The sequence below is a fragment of the Budorcas taxicolor genome, chromosome 7, assembly GCF_023091745.1.
Source record: "Budorcas taxicolor isolate Tak-1 chromosome 7, Takin1.1, whole genome shotgun sequence".
Classification (NCBI taxonomy): domain Eukaryota; kingdom Metazoa; phylum Chordata; class Mammalia; order Artiodactyla; family Bovidae; genus Budorcas; species Budorcas taxicolor.
This window is the reverse complement of record NC_068916.1, coordinates 44,628,058-44,643,776: the sequence shown is the minus strand read 5'-3', so window position 1 is coordinate 44,643,776 and position 15,719 is coordinate 44,628,058. Positions and strand designations below refer to the sequence as shown.

At 50.2% G+C, this 15,719-nt stretch overlaps 1 protein-coding gene across 1 annotated transcript in view; it reads left to right on the top strand.

The window, feature by feature from the left end:
* The window catches only part of FSTL4 (follistatin like 4), a 418,139-nt gene that overhangs the window by 193,275 nt on the left and 209,145 nt on the right, over positions 1 to 15,719 (top strand). The window lies entirely within an intron of this gene.

Genomic DNA, 15,719 nt, shown 5'->3' with positions numbered 1-15,719 from the left:
TTTCTGACAAATGACCTGGGTGCTGAGTCTACAGGTTAAATGTGTTTTTAAAAAATAGAGAAAGAGGAAGATTGGAGCCTTAAAAGCAGTAGCAGTGTTTCAGTGCTGCATGGGCATTTGCGTCCACCTCCAGAGGCCCCTGCTCTTGAGGAAGGGCCCAGGAAGTCTGGGCTGGTGCAGAGCCCATGTCCGTAGGGTCCAGGCTGAGAGACACTGCCCGGGTCTGTCTCGCAGGGTGGGTCCTGCCAGGTGGTGGCAGGGAGCACACTGACCCCTCTGGACTATGTCTCATGAATCAGAAGGTCACTCTGTGCATAGAAAGTAGTCAGATGGGCCCCTCCCCACCCCAGGACAGAGGTTCCCAGCATGGCAGTCACTCCAGCTCTGGCCTAGAGTGGTCGCCTGGCCTGTCTAGAGCACCTCAGAGCAAGATAAGAAAGGTCCTGCATGGATGTCAGACCATCTCCATGGAGGAGGGGACCAAAGTGTTCATGCCCTGACCTTGAGTGAGAAGAGCAGTGCCAGCTCCTGGCAGAGGGTAAGAGCCTCAGGGGCAAGGCCTGTGGCTCTTTGTACAGGAATATCATCTTACTAACATGTGGCTCAAGGCCTTGTTGACACCAGGAAGGTGTCAACAGCTCACAGATGTTCCAGGACGTGAGAGTTAGGCCACAAATTTCTGTGTCTCTCTGGCTGCGATGAATGGTGCATGTCAGAGGCTGTAGAAGTGTTTGTGATGCTGAGCCCAAATGGCCACACGTGAATAATCTAGGTGATGTGAGACAGCAGAAGCAGCTTGTATGCAGGTGGGAACAGGTCCTCTGGCCTGAGCTGTGGGATCTTGGAGGTAGGGGGGAGCCCACGTAGGCCTGCGTGATGTCCCAGACCTGCTGTGGGGCAGGGCCGGGAGGGGAGGAAAAAGCTGGGATGGAGCCCCACTGCCAGTGAGTGCCTGTGACACTGACAGAAAGGGACTTTTGTGTGGCCACAGCTGGGGGCCTGGGCTCCAGGAGGAAAGGGCCAAGCTCAGGCCTCCCTCTCCCAGGCATCAGGTCCGTGTGGCAGGAGCAGTCACAATGCAGGAGCCCAAGTCTTATGGGCCTCCTGTAACCCTAGAGAAGGTAGCTTTCCCTCCTCGCCCACGGGCCCTGGCAGGGGTTCCTGGAGCAGGTGGGTCTCTGGACTGTTGAGTTTATCCTGTGATGGGAGGAGTCTTGGACCCTTTCATGGGTGTGCTTGTGACATGAATGCTGAGGCACTTCAGAAATCACGAGGCCCAATATGGAAATCAAACCAAAACAAGCACAGGAAAAATGTCGGAGGCCTGGAAGCCCTGCCCAGTCCAGGCCTGCCTGTGCCTCGGCAGCCGTGAGCACTAAAAACACTTGGCCACTTGCTCCAGCTTTATTGGTCATGTTGCATTTTATAGACTGACGTTCCATTCTCCAGTTTCCAGTATTCCCCCAGACTGCATCTTTCTAAAGGTTTTTATTTGTACATCAGAGTGTGCACGGCCTCCCTCACCATCTGTTATTCAAACAGCATTTCTCATTTCACGCGAGGGAAAGTCAACCACCACAGAACCTGCTGCGATGAGGGGTGACGGGAGAGTTGGGAAGGGGCGAGCAGATTAGGTCTCGGTTCTGCTTCACGCTGATTGAATTTATCCACCAAATCCTTCTGATTCAATGGGGTTTTCACTGGTGTTGTGAAATCCCACCCACTCACCGTGGCAGCGCCGATCTCCAAACGATCCTTTTTCAATGGAGAGAGGTGCCTGCAAGGTCCCAGAGGGACCTGGGTTTGCAGGCCAGCTGTGCGACCTTGAGTGCGTGACTCCGCCTCTCTGGGCCTTTTGCTCAGCTGTAGAAAGGGGCTGCTGGCAGTTTCCACCTGCTCTGTGGAGAAAAGTAAGATGCAGCACAGAAACCACTTAGCATGGGCCAGGCACATTACACATGTCGGGTATTAATGACACCTGTTGTCATCGTTTATCTAATTCGTGGTGGCCTCAGGCCTGGAGCAGGGAGACGCACGAGCTGTGAGGGGATGCAGAAGCAGGGACAGGCGCTCCTGCCCAGCAGGTCTTAGGCGTGGACAGCTTGTTGGTAGATGGAGAGTGGAGGTGGGAGGTGCTGAGAGGCAAGCTCTCCTGGAGATGTCCACCTGCAGCTAGGGTTCCCCTTTCTGCAGACCTCATCCCCTGGCTCTGAATCCCACAGAGAAGCCTTCACTGCCTCTGGTTCAGCATCAGCTCCAGTCCCTGGAGGCAGGAGGGCCAGCTGGCTTCTCCTCCCCTAGTGTTTACATAGGGAATATCCAGCAAGCAGTTCACTGACCCCAGAGTCCCAGTGGCCTTGGAGGCAGGCAAGCCCGAGGAGGGTGCTTTGGGGGAGAACCTCCATCTTTGCCAGAACCATGGGTTTCACAGGGAGCAGGAGGTAATGGATGGACAGAGTGCTAGAGGGAGGCAGGATGGGATTCTCTGGGGGAAGGAGGGTGGGTATAGAGGACAGCTTCCTACAGTCCTCACCCAAGATGGCAGCAGAGTGTTTAACACTGTCTTGAGCTCCAAGGATGACAATGTGTCTCTGTCCCAAATGTCCAGGGAGTTATTGATCCAGGAAACTTGAAAATACCTTTCTACCTGTCCAAACAAAAATTATAAAATCCTTCGTGTTTCATTCTCTTTTCCCACCAGACTTGACAAAGAGAAGTTACGACTTCATTCTCTGAGGTTTTCTTTACCCCTAGAAGTCACTATATTAGGATGGTCCTTATGGGGTTGGAGTGTGTGGAGCAAGGGAGATGTGGGCTTCCAGGCCGGGCCACCGCAGTTCAGAGCAGTTGCTCTGCCGCCAGAGCCCCTCCCTACACCCTTGTTGGGGGGGTGTCTTCTTGAGGGTACCACTTAGGGTCACACGGTGCTTACTGCTGTGCAAGGAAGGAGAGTCAGCATTCAAAGACCACATACAAGAAAACTTGTGGTAACACATTCTAGTTGCTATGGCAATGGAATACTGTGTGAATACAGAATGAGATACAACATCATTTAGGGATCATTCACTGGTGAGAAAATCAAAATTGAACTCTGCAGCCTTGTCTCAGAGGCCATGGGCAGCTTCCATACGAGCTCTCCTGACATCTGAAAAGTCAAGGGGGTGAAGGAGGTGGGATACTGTCTCTCTCTCTCCTCGGGGCAGAATTAGTCACATTTGTCCTCAGCACCAAATACCTCCAGTGAACACCAAGAGAGTGGGTAGATTTCTCTGTACCTTTAACTTCTAGAGTTTGTGTCTGAAGTTATCTTGTGACATGGCCTTCCTATTTGCGTACTGGTTGGCACTTTTAAAATGATTTTCCTGACTCCGTTCTGAGTTCATGCTCTATCTCCTATGCTGTGGGAGAAGAGGAGCTTGCCTCTCAGCCATCACTCCGCACGCCAGGCTTGTATTATTTCAGATGATACAATGTCATAGTTAGGCAGTTTTCTAAACAAACCATGACATTATGGAAGAAAGGAGCCTGTCAGAGGTTCAGTTCTGAACAGACCCTTGAGCTTCCTCATCCTGCATGTCATTTGTGAGTGCACGTTGGTGCTTCAGAGGGGAATTCCCAGACTTATGAAATCAGAGGAAATAATTGCCACTTTATTTTGAAAGTTAAACATACTATAGGCTCACTAGCAAACCTTTTTTTTTTTCTGAAGTGTGACTGAACACAGGAATAAAAACTCAACCTTCTGTTACAAGTTAGCAGAGCAGATACAACTTGTTGCCAAAGACTTTTTTTCTTCTTTGGGGTATTTAGATGTTGTTACTTTAGCATCTTATACCTTTAGGAATATAAATTGAGTCCCATGCCTCTAGGGCATTTCTGCACTTCCCTGCCCTGCCAGGGAGAGATACTCTCATTCCCAGCTGTGTCGGCCCAGCCTCAGGCAGACTCTCAGCTTCCCCAGGTGTAGGGGCAGCGGGCACAGGGCTATGGTGGGGGCAGACATCCTAGGGATTTGGTTTTATGCTGCTGGAGAGGTCCCTACAACAGGGAAATGCTGGGGCCTGAGGAAGCATCATGAGGAGGCCCACACTGAGGGAGCAGGTGGCACAGGACCAGAGGCATCAGCTTGAGGCCAGCCATGGGACCATTCCACGCTGCCTTGGAGAAAACACACGCTCTCTCTGTCTCACTTACTACATCTGGAAAATAGGATGAGGATAATGCCTACCTCATAGAATGCCGTGAGCATAAAATGAGCAGTGCTAGGCACATCGTCACGCGTGCTCCTCTCTAAGCAGTATCGGTATCACTCAGGATAATGGTGATGTCATGGCAAACATCGGAGCACGGTCAAGGGACAGATGCAGGAGGCTCCAGGAGCCCTGCTCACGTGTGATTACACTCGGTATGGGCTTAGACGTCAAGGGTGTGAAAGTCCTGTGAACAAGGGGAGAGAAGAGCATTTGTCCTCCATGTTTATTTACGGAATGACTGGAATTTGATCTCCAAATGATCAAAATTCCAAAACCTTTTCCAACTGCCTTACTTTTTGAAAAGAAATGTAGTGAGTCATCCAGGTTCACCTGGTAAGCTTGTAGAGGTGGAAGAGAAGAACCAAGAACTCCTGATTCCAGGTTTAGAGGAAGGTTCTGGAATGCATGAAAGGCTTTCGGGAACTGCCAGCGAGGGAAGGATTGGTCCACCTGAGAATGAAAAGGGGAATGTCTAGGGAGGGAGCTGGAGAAAAGACAATTGAGTTGAATCTTGAAGAGTGAATAAGGGCTTCATAGGGTGCAGACATGAAGTGGTAATACATGCAGACTCTCAGGACGGAGCAAGTGATTAAAATGCAGGTCCTGACGGGGAGCTGGGGTTGATGATTGAGACTATGGAGGAATGGAGACAAGAGGGTAAAAGATAGGCCTGTGTGCCAACCTAGGTAGTTGTCAGATAAGATAGTCCAACCTTCCCATTTCCCCACATGGGGACCCAGAGCCCCAGAGAGGCCCCTAGTCCTCGAGCTCTGCTGATGTAGCCCACCCTTCATCATCACCCCCAAATTTGGGGCTGTTTTTAATTCAGTCCCAGCAAGTCATGTTCACAGTAGGCGAGACTGCCTTTTCCTTTTCCCCCAGGAGACTTTGTGGAGGAAGGACTCAGGTGCCATGGTCAGTGGGCAAGGCCTCTCTGCTGGGCTGGGCCTCCTGGCTGTGCAGGTCAGTAAGAGGCCCAGCTGGGAGCTTCTCCAGGAAAGCCGGCTGAGTTATCCTGAACTCACAGCCCCTCCCCACACCAGAGCACCAGCCACTTCCTCTCCCCTAAGCAAAGAGAGGGAAACTCAGCAGCTGCCATAGGGGCCCAGAGATGAAAATCAGAGCCTCTGGGTGTGCCCTCCTTTAGTATGCTCTGGCCTCCACTTCCTCCTGACCCCCTTCCTGTTTCCAGTCTCTTCCAGTTGCCCTTCCACTCCTGACCCCACCCGCATTCTGTCAAAGGCCACTGCTACTTCCCCAGGCCTGGCAAAGGAATCTCTCTGTACCCTCCCTGGCCTTCCTTGTGAGCTCCACACAGGGGAATGTGGCCATTTTCCACCAAGCTGTCTCACTCATAGATGTTGGTTTGTTTTTAATTTTATTGAAGTATAGTTGATTTACAATGTTGTGTGTACAGCAAAATGACTCAGTCATACATGTGTATTCTTTCCATTATGGTTTATCACAGGATGTTGGATATAGTTCCCTGTGCTATACAGTAAGACCTTGTTGTTCAGCCGTGCTGTACATGATAGTTTGCATCTGCTAATCCCAAACTCCCAACCCTTTCCTCCCCAACCCCTCACCTCTTTGAAGTGAAGTGAAAGTCGCTCAGTTGTGTCCGACTCTTTGCAGCCCCCTGGATTATACAGTCCATGGAATTCTCCAGACCAGAGTACTGGAGTGGGTAGTGTTAGGTAAAAGACGACCAGGTACACCAGAAGAATGTCTTACAGGCATTAATGGCGAAGCGCTCCCAGGCGGGGTTCCCGGACCCGAACGGGGCAGGTCGAGGAAATCCGCGCGCCCGGACCGTGTTAGAAGTTTGTTTATATATGCTGCGAGGGATGGCTGGGCTAGTGGATGGGGATTTGGATAGGTTGCCGGTTCGCGGCGTTGCGAGCTGATAGGTTTTTCTATGTGGCTGGGGCGGGGCGGCTTTAGCTGGCGGAGTGTGCTGTCCTTGGTCCCCGGGATCCAGGAGGATCCTTCTGTTAGGGACCTTCTCGCAGAGGTAGAGGAGGGGCCGACCTTACAGGTAGCCGTTCCCTCTCCAAGGGATCTGCCCAACCCAGGGATGGAGCCCAGGTCTGCCGCATTACTGCTGGCTTCTTTACCAGCTGAGCCGCCAGGGAAGCCCACTCGCCCCTTTGGCAACCACAAACCTGACCTCTATGTCTGTGGATCTGTTTTTGCTCCATAGATACTCATTTGTGTCGTAGTTTAGATTCCACTTATAAGTGATATCCTATGGTATTTGTCTTTTTGTTTCTGATTTACTTCGCTTAGTATGATAATCTCTGGGTCCATCCAGGCTCCCTCACATGGCATTATTTCACTCTTTTTGATGACTGAGTAATATTCCATTGTGTGTATCTATGTACATACGTAGATGCATGTACATTTATTTATCTCCTGATGGACATTTAGGTGGTTGCCATGTCTTGGCTATTGTAAATAGTGCTGCAGTGAACATACGGATGGATTTGTCTTTTTAAATTTAGTTTAGTCTGAGTATACACCAAGGAGTGGGATTACTAGATTACATGGTAGCTCAATTTTTATTTTTTTGAGGAACCTCCATACTGTTTTGACTGAACCAATTTACATTCCCACCAATAGTGTGAAAGGGTTCCCTTTTCTCCACACACTCTCCAGAATTTATTTTTTATCAGCTTTTTAGTGACGGTCATTCTGACTGGTATGAGGGGCTACCTCATTATAGTTTTGATTTGCCTTCCTCTACTGATTATCGATGATGAGCATCTTTTCATGTGCCTATTGGCCATCTGTATGTCTTCTTTGGAGAAATGTTTATTTAAGTCTTCTGTCCATCTTTCAATTGGATTGTTTGGAGTTTTTGTTATTGAATTGTAGGAGCTGTGTGTATACTTTGGAAATTAAGCCCTTGTTCATTGCATTATTTGCAAATATTTTCTCCCATTCCATAGGTTGTCTTTTCATTTTGATTATGGTTTCCTTTGCTGTGCAAAAGTTTATACGTTTCACTAGGTCCCATTTGTTTATTTTTGCTTTTATTTGTATTGCCTTGGGAGACTGACCTAAAAAAAACACTGATACAATTTATGGTAGAGAACATTTTGCCTGTGTTCTCTTCTAGAAGTTTTATGGTGTCATGTCTTACTTTTAAGTCTTTAAGCCATTTTGAGTTTATTTTTGTGTATGGTGTGAGGGTGTGTTCTAGCTTCATTGATTATATGCAGCTCTCCAACTTTCCCAGCACTGCTTATTGAAGAGATAGAAACAGTGTTGAATGTCCGCTGGGTGGTCAGGCTGTGCAGGACCTGAGGGCACCAGCAGGGTCAGGACTGGAGGCCTGACTTCACAGAACTAACAGCCAAAAGAAAGGTCAGAGTCGCGTCTGCAGCACCCCTATTCTCTGGGCCATTGTGTGGCCATGCTGTAGCCAGAGACATCCCCAAGACCTCAAGGACCAATGGGAGTTTTCATGGACCATCTCCTCCTCGCAGCCTCCCCCATAGGTTCTGCCAGCATCAAAGCATCACCGATAGCCTCCCAGCACAATGGCCCTTGGGTCCCAGTCATCCTATTTATAGTATCTGCTTCCAGGATCAAGAAACATAACTTAAACATGTGTCTTCTCTGGATATTTACTCTAGATTTTATGCAAGTCCTAGTGTGAGCACCCTGCAAGTGTGCAAGGCTGCTATCAGTTTAGCATTTGTGGTGTGCTTCACAGAACTGCCACACTTTGGATGAATTAATTACATTTCAGTAATTAAAAATTGCTAATAAATTATTGAGCTGAGAAAGTCTCGCACTGCATTGATTTCACTTACGGAAACAAGTTGCAGTCTCTGAGGCCCCTACAGTGTTCCCTGTTCTTTCCCAGCACCCGCTCCTTATTCCAACCACTCCTCCTCTGTGTCCACTGACAGGCTCACGTATTCTCATGCCAAAGCCAAGCAGAGCCGGCTTTATCCCGGCATCCCTAAGGTACCATTTCTCCTCTCCCTTTCCCTCTCTCCCAGTCACCCAAAGCCTTGCCTGCACTAGCTGCCTCCACGTCCCCAGCTCCCCCCACACTCTGCCCACCAGGGTCTGCACCTGGCTCCTGTCCCCACCAAGATCACTCTGCCCTTGTAAATTCCAAGCCCAGGTAGTGCTTTCCAGGCCTTGTCTGACTACATTCCCCCCACAGTGCTATCGTCACTCTTCCTGGTCCTGCCAGCCCCAGTCCTTCTGACTCTTCCCAGACCCCCTGTCCTGGCTCCTGGTCAGAAACTTCTTCAAACCCATCTTCCATGTGGCTTTAAGAGTGACCCCTCCAAGAGGTAACTCTGGCCACATTGCGCTGCTGCTTGAACTCTTCCTTCCATTCATTCAGAGAACATTCACTTCTTATGAGTCACATCTTCTCTGGCCACTGAGAATACAGCAATACACAGACAGACAGGATTCCTGCCCTCGCAGTGCATACAGTTTTGTGAGGGGGACAGTAAGCAAGAGATAAGGTGTCTTAGGTGGTGACACGTGCAACAGAGAAGAAGACAGGGAAATAAGTTATAGAATCTAACATGAGAAGTGAGTTTTGAGCAAAGGCCTGGAGGAGGCTGGGAGGTTAGGGAGCAAGGTGTTTGCATATCCAGGGAAAGAGCATCCCAGCAGAAGGAATAGCCAGTGCACAGACCCTGATGTGAACGCTCTCCTGGAACATTTGGGGATCAAAAGGGGGCCAAGGCTGCTGGAGCAGAATAGAGAAAGTGAGAAACATCCGAGAGGTAAAGAGACACCTCCTCCAAGTGGGGTCTTGTCAGCACTGAAAACCCGAACTCTTAGCCACCATGCCATGTTTTCCTTCTAGTTTTCAGCACCCCCACCCAGGGATGGAGGGGTGTGCCATGGGCTGGAAAAGATGGCCTGTCTAGGAGCTCCTCATCAAGTATTTCTAGCTTCACCCTTTAACTGAGGTAAACCTACAGGGCCCAGGGGATTTCCTGCCTAAGTCCCAAGCTACCGTCAGAGCTTCTAGCAAGAGCAGTGTCCTCCCTTGGTTCTAACTTCTTGTTAGCTGGCATGTTGTTGTTGTTGTTCACTCACTGAGTCATGTCTGACTGTTTGCAACCCCGCGGACTGCAGCACTCCAGGCTTCTCTGCCCTTCACTGTCTCCCAGAGTTTGCCCAGATTCATGTCCATTGTATCCGTGATGCCATCCAACCATCTCATCCTTCTCGTGCCTTCAATCTTTCCCAGCATCAGGGTCTTTTCCAGTGAGTCAGTTCTTCACATCAGGTAGCCAAAGTATTGAAACTTCAGCATCAATCCTTCCAGTGAATAGTCAGGATTGATTTCCTTTAGGATTGACTGATTTGATCTTCTGGCTGTCCACGGGACTCTCAAGAGTTAGCGTACATGTCCTGCTATCCTGGGTGTGCTTATGAGTGGGGAAATGTGATTTGTCTTTCCATCCTTTGCTTATTGGAGATGTTCCATTCATTTCATAGATGAATGCACACATTGATGATTATATGTTAAATGGGGCTCACACAGTTCCTGAGGGGGCCCCATGTGAGAGGATGGGAAGGCCTAGCTGGAAGCCCTCCATTCAACACAAATCACAGGGTCCCAGCCGAAGAGGTGTGGATCCATAAGGAATCCTCCTCAGATTCTGTTCCCTGATGACATAAGGAGTTGAGGGGACTTGAGGGAGGAGGGAGGCAGAAGAAGGTGGGGTGGGGGGTGACATGAGGCGTCCTGCTCCCCAAGCTTCTGTGTAGGAGGCTGCTCAAGAAACGCCCTGCATGAAGAGAAGGGAGGCCCTTGGTTCAGGGTGCTTAGCACCACTTAGTGGAGCCCACGGCCAAGACTTGGGGAGCTTTGGATGATGATCAGAAGTCAGATGTTTAATTACTGGAGCGAGAAGAAGTTGATTTGGGACTTCTTTAAGGTTCTCCCCTATTGCGCCTTCAATTAAGATCAAGGCCCCCGTGTAGCAGCCGCTAAATGACACCGCATTTTGAATCTCTGTGCTCAAGCAGTTTATCTAATTATCTGTGTGACAAACTCAGCAGCTGTCAGACCAGCCACAACTCAAATATGTTGACTCTGCCCCTGCCTGAAAGTGTTGGCTGCTTACTAACAGGCTGAGGGCAAGGGCTCTCTGGCTCTTCTGGGCACGCGGAGTCCCTCTCAGGTTCTGTTCCCTGATGACATAGGAGTTAAAGGGGCCAGTGGCTGGGAGGACGGTGGGTCCATGAGTCCAGTAAGCCTGTTCTTGGTTCTCGACCCCACCCAATCCCCGGACTCACCTGCAGCCCCTGTGGCTGACATGGGTGCCCACTCTCTGCTTGCTTTTCTGGACAGGGAAACAAGGTGCTAGTCTGAACCATCTTTTTTCTCCAAAGAGAGGGAGGTGCCACTTACCACTGTGCCAAATTAACTGAAACAAGTCAGAAGAGTTGGGGGAAGTGGTCACGGGGTAGCCCACGGAGAGGTGACCTTCCCCAGCAGAGTGGGCTCCTCAAAGGCTGCTTAAGGAGATCTCGCTCTCTCGAGTGGAGCTGAGTCCCCGCCCGGGGCAGCCGAGGGACAGAGCTACAGAAAGCCGGGGCTCAGTCCTCCACAGTGTCTTGAGGCACAGGAACCGCCCATGTTCCTATTGTGGATAGGCTCGTGCCCAGCCCTGTGCCACGTGCCACGGAGGAGCAGTGTCCAGAACATGGGGTGTTCTTGAAGCTGCTGAGGGCAGAGCTCCCCAGGGACTCCTGGACTTGGGCACCTGGTCCCCATAAGCCTGCCCTCTGCCCTGCTTCTCATTGTTCTTGCTTCTCCTTTGATGGGTTCCGAGCCCTCATGAATGAAGGTACTCGGAGTGAAACTGTTAATACTTTCACGAAGCTCCCCTAAATGAAAGGAGTAAAATCACTTTGCTTGCAGGTAATTAAAATCACCAGATGCAGTGAACTCCATTCACTTGTTATAAGCAGGGGGTGTGAGTGGTGCGCGTCTCTCTGTAGCAGGAAGAAAGGGCTCATCCAGTGGCCTGGCAGGCGTGTCTGTTTCCTGCTCTTCCGTAGGGGACTGTGTCCCACTGCCTGTCCCTCAGTCCACTCCCGCCCACTTTGGTCAGCTGAGGTGCGGCCGCAGGCCTGTCCCTGGTAGTCTAGAAGACGCCTCGGTGCGCCCCGTCTGCCCTGCTCAGGGTGCCCAGCTGAGCTCTCTGACCCTCTGCCCACACCTCATCCTCTCTCCCCCTGCCCACTTCTCGCCCCTCTCCTCCCTTCGCCTATGTTCCTGCTCACCCCCACCCCATGCCACCCCCTGCCAGACAGTAGTAGTGTGAAGGTCTTATTTACATGCCAGGCTTCTCTCAGTAAACACTCTGCTCATGGTGTTTTCTGTTTGGTTGGCTTTTACTGAAGTATAGTTGATTTGCAATATTGTATTAGTGTCAGGTATGTATCAACATGATTCATATATATATGTGTGTATATATGTATATATTTTTGTATGTGCTTATGTTATCCTTTTTAAAAATTCTTTCCCATTATAGGTTATTACAAGATGCTCAGTATAGTTCCTTACGGTATACAGTAAATCCATGTGGTTTATTTCTATATGGGAGTGTGCATCTTTGAATCCAATATTCCCAATATATCCCTCCCCCCGCCCCCACTCCTGCTTTGGTAACCGGTAAGTTTGTTTTCTGTGTCCGTCTGCTCATGGTTTTAAAGCAACAAACTCTCCATTTTAAAGAGTTTTATGGCTCTCAGGGCAAACAGTTGCAGGTATCAGGAAGACCTAATGAGAACAGGGATCTGTTAAGAAGGAAGGCAGAGCCCACTGCTGGGAAACGTGGTTTCCTTCCTGTGAGAAATGCCGGCAGGAGCCCATGGACTCATTTAGAGAAACAGTTGGCAGGAAGCAAGATGCACCCTTGAACGTGCCTGTCTAGAAGACTGGGGAAAGAAGTAACTCGAGCTGAAGGCTCTGCCAGGCTTCCTTTGGTTGCAGCTCCTCAGGGACTCAGTTGGCTGCATTTACAATCTCCAAAAATTGCAGCAAATTATTATGAGTTCACGCGTCTCATCCTTTTGAAGAGATCAGAGGTCTGGATGAGAATGGAGGGCAGGTAACACAAACAGCGCACGCTGCGTGCTGCTCCCACACCTGGGTACTCATCACTCTTCCTCACCATCACACCTTCCTCACTGTGTGTCAGTCCACACAGCCCTCCCAGATAAAGACTGTGATTGTCCCTACTTGGCCGGTGAGGAAACTGAGGCTCAGATAGGTTTAGTGACTTGTCCGAGACCACTCAGCTGGTGAGGGGAGAGCTGCCTTCCAAGCTCACGTCTCTCTGGCTTTCTGATTGTGAATGCTTCATGTTGCCTTGGCACCCACTTCTCTGCCACATCCGCGTCTTATACCTATAGCGATTTTTATGATTAACGAAAGGAAGCAAGCTTTGAAACTCTTCGGACCCTTAAAGCACTAGGTGATTGCTGCTCACCATCGTTTTATAAAACTCACAGGCAGATGGTGCCTGTGTCCCTATTCTGTTCTGAGGGAGGCATTTTCACACATGGAGCTGACAGTAACCTTGCTGTTAGCCACTCTTGTCTCAGCAAAGAAATGGTGTTTTTTAAAAAACATTTCTTCCTTTGTGGTCTTTGCTCCTCTTATGCTTTCTGTGTGTGTGCTGATTTTTATAAAAGGACAGAGCTGTTGCAGTGAGCCCTGCCCAGTCTGGCCCTGGGTCAGGATGAGCTGGGAAGCGTGTGTGTGCTCCTCAGAGGCACCAGAGGACACAGCAGACTTGGAGCCAAGCCACCGACCAGGCCTGCTGTGAGCAGACTCGGCCTCTCGCTGCAGCCCCGGGTGGACTCTTGCGGGGACCAGGGGCCTCTGGGATGGCCTGAGATGGTGTTCCTGGAGAAGGGGGTCTGAGCAGGTGTGATCAGGAAAAAGGCTGCTTCATGCAGGATTTCCAAGCAGCTACAGGGTGTGCCCTGACTTAATTCCACCTGTTTGCTCAGGTTCCCAGAGCAAGTAAAGCAGTGGGCCTGTCCTCAGCATTATGTGGACCAAGTCTTACCCTTGGGTTTCAGGATTACTTAAAACAACCTGTGATTCTTATATCTGGCTGTTCATGACTTGCCAAGACTCAACAACTCAATGTTTCATTTGTTTCTCAAGTTCTATGCATCAGGCCCAGTTCAGGGGCTGGGGACGCAAGAGGACTGTGAGGTGGCCCTGCCCACGGAGAGCTCACAGTGGAGACGTATGTAAAGCTGGGTGAGGAGCACCATGGTGGAGCATCTCTAGTCTTCTAGTCTGTTACGGAAGGAACCGGAAGACCTCCCAGGGGAGGTGCCATCTGGGCTGAGTACTAAATGATGGGTAGAAATGGATGAGTCAAAGAGGGAAGAAAAAGGCCTTTTAGGCCAAGGGTTAGGATGTGAAGCCAGTATGGGGAGCCACAAGCCACCTGCTGTTTTCCCAAATACAAATTTCAAGGTGAGAGAACAGTGCAGCAAGAGATGAGTCTGAGGAGGGGCTCTGGCCAAGTCAGGGCTAGACCTTGAGCTTTGGGTTATAGGAATGGCTTTTCTTTTGCAGGCAGGATTGGAATTTTAATAGTTGAGCTGGTGTTTAGCAGCATCACCCAACATTTCCATGGGGAGCAGCTTTGAGCCGAGCCCAGGGAGGAGGCATCTGATGCATGCAATAGAGAGACGTGGGAGCCTGAATTAAGGGAGTGAACAGACTGGGGAACTCTTCGGGAAAAATCAGTTTGGCAGGATCAGGGACTGGTTGAACACACTGGGAGAAGGAGGTGGAGGCGACGTGGAGGCTCAAAACCTGGACACAACGCTTTTCTTTTCCCCAGAATGGGAATGCAGGGGTAGGAGCTGTGAGTGGTGGGCTCATCCCATCTGCTGTGGATGTGGGGGAGTCTATAGCCATGCAGGAAGGCTGGGCAGAGAGGGACTCAGGTTCTATTAAAAACCTGCCTTCTAGACTTCAGCCATTCCTACCTGAAGAGACTTTCAAACAGTTGGGGGATGACAGAGTCAGGCCTGCCTCCTACCCCTACTGCCTTAGTCAGGGCTCCCCAGAGACACAGAACCAATAGGGTGTGATCAGAGAGAGGAAGAGATTTAGTATAAGAAATTGCCTCATGTGATTGTGGAGGCCAAGATGTCCCAACTCTGCAGGATGGGCCAGCAGGCTGGAGACCCAGAAAAAGTCCATGTTCTGTTTAGAATCTGAAGGCCATCTGCTAGAGAATTCTCTTACCTGAAGGAGAGTTGGTCTTTTTGTTCTAGTCAGGCCTTCAACTGATTAAATGAGGCCCACCCCCATTGTGGATGGTCATCTGCTTTACTCAAACTCCACTGGTTTAAATTTTAATCGCATCCAGAATACCTCTACAAAAACATGCAGAACAATGTCTGATCACCTATCAGGGTGCTGTGGCCCAGCAAAGGTGAGGCATAAAATTAAGCACTGTCTACTCACCCAAGTTCCCTGGTGGCTCAGATGGTAAAGAATCCGTCTGCAAAGCAGGAAACCTGGGTTCAGTCCCTGGATTGGGAAGACCTCCCCCGACTTGCCCCAGAAAAGGGAATGGCAACCCACTCCAGTATTCTTGCCTGGAGAATCCCATGGACAGAGGAACCTGGCGGGCTACAGTCCATGGGGTCACAAAGAGTCAGACATGACTAAACAGCATTGTTCTAACCGCCTTCCTCAGACCTTAGCCAGTCCTCGCCTAACTGTAAGTACAGGTGATCGCTGGCTAGGTCAGCATGAGGTTCTTCAGTCAACAGGAGCCACGCGTCCCTTCTGGACCATGCTCTGAACAGCCCTGTGGCCGTGCTGGCCCTGCGTCGGGGCACAGCCCGTTGCCACTCCACCTGGAGAGGAGGAAGGAAGCACTGTTCAGACGTTCAGGGATGCACAGGCTTCCCTTGCCCTGGGGCTCGGTCCCTGACCCTGAGCTGCAGCTGGAGTGTTGACTCTTTGGGTCATTGTACCTGCCTCCCTTGATTCCAGCCCAGCCCTCACTCCCTACACCTAGCACCCACAAGATCCACAGAAAGGTAGGGGGGATGGCACTTACCCCACAAGTCCCCACCCTCCTGTACCCGCCGGTCTGAGAGGTGCTTTCTGCCAATGACTGTTTGCTCAGTCAAGTTCTTCTCTACCTCAAGCTTAATAGTGAAAACAGTAACTGAAATGATCCTTCACCACTCTGATGATATAAAATGCAAACTTGAGAGGAGAAAAATCAAAAGGGAAGAGAGGCATCAAATTTTTCCGAACACAGGGAAGGTGCACAAGTGGTGGGAGACGGCAGTAGGACACAAAGGCTGCGGATTAGATCCTGACATTCTGTTCCAGGGATCCTTTTGTCTGGAGCCACACACCTCAGCTGGCAAGCTGCCATGTTCAGAGAAACAGGAATCAAAGTATTT